Genomic DNA, 4,752 nt, shown 5'->3' with positions numbered 1-4,752 from the left:
GCAAGGCAACAATCTGCTAAATGTCGCAGTCAAAACATGAGAACTGAGAAAAATCATTCCATGGAACTCTATGCCATCATCAAAAGCAAGGCAAGAGCTGCTTAGAAGAGTTGAGAAATTCCTCTTTGATCTCCAGGCATTCACTATTTCCATACTAGAGGCCTTCCAAAGGCTGGGGAAGAGCTGAGAACAATTTAGAGTAATCCTTTAAGAACCTCCAGGCCATCTCTAAAAGCACAACAAATGTTTTCCAAAGACTGATGTCTAAGTAGCAGGAGAACAGAAATCACCTGCAGGGCAGCAAATTAGAGAGTAGAATTGGGTAGCAACCAGATTGCCCCCAAAATTGGCCACCAAACTATAAAGCAGGTAGAATTCTTCCATGGTTTGGAGAGCTGGCAGCTCAGCTATACAGAGATATGCAAACTCTGGCTGATAATCAGATCCAAACCCTGCTGCAGAAAAAGCATGATCACACCCATAAATTGTTGCAGAGAGTGGTAAAGTGAACACAAATAGAGCTGCAGTGATGTCTAGACCCAAATCAACATCAGATTAGAGTCATTCAACTCCATATATTAAAAGTCTAACAAAAAAGTGGGTAAATTTTTAGTGGTAAATATTATTTTATTTTTTCTCTATTATTCTTTTAGAACAATATTTGAATGGCAACCAAAAGTTACAACATATGTAAAAAATGCAGGAAAATGTGAATATCAGTCAGGAGAAATATAGCTTAGAAGTTAATATTACTGGGGCGCCTGGGTGGCGCAGTCGGTTAAGCGTCCGACTTCAGCCAGGTCACGATCTTGCGGTCCGTGAGTTCGAGCCCCGCGTCAGGCTCTGGGCTGATGGCTCGGAGCCTGGAGCCTGTTTCCGATTCTGTGTCTCCCTCTCTCTCTGCCCCGCCCCCGTTCATGCTCTGTCTCTCTCTGTCCCAAAAATAAATAAACGTTAAAAAAAAAAAAAAAAAAAATAAAAAAAAAAAAAAAAAGAAGTTAATATTACTAAGGAAGGCATTTAAAATAACTATGATTGATAAGTTAAAGGATCTAACAGAAAAGGAAGTAAATGAATGTAAACATGCATAGGGACATAAACAAATATTATAAATATTAAAATAAAAATATATCAGAAATTATTGGTATGGTCTTCCAGTTACTGGGCAGAGCAAGGATTTTGTGAACTTAAAGAAATAAATAGAAACCGGTCAGACAAAATATTAAGGGATAGAAGATTAAAAAATTAGAAAAAAAGTAGTTGATATGTTGGACAATATCAAGTAGATAACGTGTGGGTAATTAGGGTTCCAGAAGCAGGAGAGAGAGAAATTGAGCAAAGTAATTATTTGAAGAGAAAATGATAAAAAGAGAACCACCACAGAGCTGAATTTAACAATGCTATCAATTTTTTGGATATATTGATATCTATAGACTTTTCCATCCAACATCATCAGAATACACATTTTTCTCAAGCTCACATGAAAAATTCACCAAGACAGACAACATTCTGGACACCTTAGCAAATTCAAAGAGGAATCATACAATGCCTGCTCATGGATTACAATGGAATGAAACTAAAAGTTAGCAGAGAGGTAACTGGAAAATCCCACATATGTGGAGACTAAAAAATACACTTCCAAATAACACATTGGTTAACGAAGAAATATCAAGAATAATTAAAGATGTTGATAACTAAATGAAAATGAAAACAAAGCTTATCACAAAGATATCAATGATAAAAGAAAACAGATCAATATATCTCATGAATACAGATGCAAAAATATTAGCAAATAGAATCTAAGTGCATAAAAATAATTTTCACCATGATCAATTGGAATTTTTGCTAGTATGAAAGCTAGTTCAACGTTCAAAAAGTGATTAATGTAATCCCTCACATCAATAGGGACTAAAAAAGAAAAAAAATCATCATATCAATATATGCAGAAAAAGCATTTGACAAAATCTATCATCTATTCATGATAAAATAAAAAACTTTCAGTAAATTAGGAATACAGAAATACTTTCTCAACTTGATAAAATAAATCTAAAATGTACCTGTAGGAACATCATACTTAATAGCAAGAAACTTGAAGCTTTCCTATTAAGATCAGGTACAAGTCAAGGATGTCTACTCTCACCTCTCCTTTTCAAAATTGTACTGGAAGTTCTAGCTAATGCAATAGAATAAGAAAAGGAAATAAAAGATACATAGTTTGGAAAGGAGGAAATAAAACTATCTTTTTCATAGATGACACAATCGATTACACAGAAAGTCTGAAAAAAATGACCTCCCCCCCAAAAAAAATACTAGAACTAATAGATGATTAAAGCAAGGTTGTGTGATACAAGGCTGATGTACAAAAGTCAATTATTTTCCCATATACCTGCAATGAATAGACAGAATTTGAATTTAAACACATTATTTACACCAGTACTCCAAATGTGAAATACTTAGGTGTAAATCTAACAAAATATAAACAGCTGTAAGTAAAGAAAAAAGTAAATAAAGAAAACTACAAACTCTGATGAAGTAAATCAAAGAAAAGCTAAGTATATGGAGAAATATTCCATGTTCAAGGGTAGGAAAACTCAATATTGTCACGATATAAATTTTTCCCAACATTTGATGTATAGACTCAATGCAATCCCAATAAAAATCCCAGCTAGTTATTTTGTGAGTATTGAGAAACAGATTTTAAAGGTTATTTAGGAAGTAAAAAGATCCAGAATTACCAACATAGTATTGAAGATGAACAAGTGGTAAGGCTGACACTAACTTCAAGACTTACTAGGGCTCGGTTTGGCACCACATATAGTAAAATTGGAATGATCAACAGACGAATAGCATGACCCCTGCATAAGGAAGACTTACTATAAAACTATAATAATCAAGACATTATGGTAGTGACTAAAGAATGGACAAATAGATCAAAGAAATAGAGAATCTAGAATAGACCCACATAAACAGAGTCAACTGGTCTTTGACAAAGGAGCAAAGGCAATTAAATGGAACAAAGATAGTTCTTTCAACAAATGGTGCTAGAACAACTGGATATCCACATGCAATAAAATAGATCTAGACACAAACCTTACCCCTTCACAAAAATTAACATAAGGTGAATCACAGACCTATATGTAAAATGCAAAACGGTAAAACTCCTAGAAGATAACATAGGAGAAAACCTAGATGATCTAGAGTATGTTGACCACTTTTAAATGCAACACCATGCTCCATTAGAGAAATAATTGATATGTTGGACTTCATTAAAATTAAAAGTATCTGCTCTGTGAAAGACACTGTCAAGAAAATAAAAAGACAAGCCACAGATTGGGAAGAAATCTTTGCAAAAGACATATCTGATAAAGACTATTATCCAAAATACACAAATAACTCTTAAAATTCAACAATTTTTTTTAAAACCTGACTTTAAAAATGTGTCAGGGGTTCCTGGGTAGCTCAGTTGGTTAAGCATCTGACTCTTGATTTCGGTTCAGGTCATGATCTCATGGTTAGTGAGTTTGAGCCCTGTGTTGGGCTGTGGGCTGACAGGGCAGAGCCTGCTTGGGATTCTTGCTCCTCTCTCTGACCCTCCCCTGTTCTATCTCTCTCTTAAAATAAATAAACCTTTTTTAAAAAAGTCGGTCAATGGGGCGCCTGGGTGGCTCAGTCGGTTAAGCGTCCGACTTCAGCTCAGGTCACGATCTCGTGGTCCGTGAGTTCCAGCCCCGCGTCGGGCTCTGGGCTGATGGCTCAGAGCCTGGAGCCTGCTTCCGATTCTGTGTCTCCCTCTCTCTCTGCCCCTCACCCATTCATGCTCTGTCTCTCTCTGTCCCAAAAATAAATAAATGTTAAAAAAAAAAATTTAAAAAAGTCGGTCAAATATCTTAACAGACAGCTCACCAAAGAAAATATATAGATAGAAGATAGCATATGAAAAATTCTCTCCCTTTACATGTTGTTAGTAATAAAATTAAAACAAAAATTAAATACCACTACAAACCTATTAGAATGGCCAAAATCCAGAACACCGACACCATCATTCATGCTGTTAAGAATACAAAATAATGCAGCTACTTTGGAAGACAATTTAGTAGTTTCTTACTAAACTCAACATACTCTTTACCATATGATCCACCAATTTATCCAAATGAATTAAAATTTATGTCTAGGGGAGCCTGGATGGTTCAGTCAGTTGAGTGTTGGACTTCGACTCAGGTCATGATCTTGCAGTCCATGAGTTTGAGCCCCACATTAGGCTCTGTACTGACAACTCAGAGCCTGGAGCCTGCTTCAGATTTTGTCTCTCTCTGTCTTTCTGCCCCTCCCCTGCTCATACTCTGTCTGTCTCCAAAGAATAAACATTAAACATTAAAGAATAAACATTAAGAATAAACATTAAAATAAATAAAAAAGAAAATTTATGTCTATACAAAAACTTGCACACTGATATTTAGAGCAGTTTCATTCATAATTGCCCCAACTTGGAAGCAACCAAAATGACCTTCAGTTAGTGATTGGATAAACAAACTTTGGTACATCCAGACAATAGAATATTATTTATCACTAAATAGCAAGTCATGAAAGACAGAGAGAAGCCTTAAATGCATACTACCAAGTGAAAGTAGACAATCTGAAAAGGCTATACACAATGATTTCAATGTTATGACATTCTGAAAGAGGCAAAACTATTGGGGATAGTAAAAAGATCAGTGGTTATCAGGGGTTTGGTTGAAAGAGGAGAGGTTTGAA

General features: G+C 35.3%; 1 non-coding gene across 1 annotated transcript; it reads left to right on the top strand.

The window, feature by feature from the left end:
* The first annotated feature begins 2,797 nt into the window (after positions 1-2,797).
* On the top strand, positions 2,798-2,900 carry LOC115509494. Its single transcript, XR_003967388.1, has one exon. It is a non-coding gene; the product is annotated as a U6 spliceosomal RNA (small nuclear RNA).
* The last annotated feature ends 1,852 nt before the right edge of the window (positions 2,901-4,752 follow it).

The sequence above is a fragment of the Lynx canadensis genome, chromosome A2 (assembly GCF_007474595.2).
Source record: "Lynx canadensis isolate LIC74 chromosome A2, mLynCan4.pri.v2, whole genome shotgun sequence".
In the NCBI taxonomy this organism is placed as follows: Eukaryota; Metazoa; Chordata; class Mammalia; order Carnivora; family Felidae; genus Lynx; species Lynx canadensis.
This window is presented reverse-complemented; position numbering and strand designations above follow the sequence as displayed.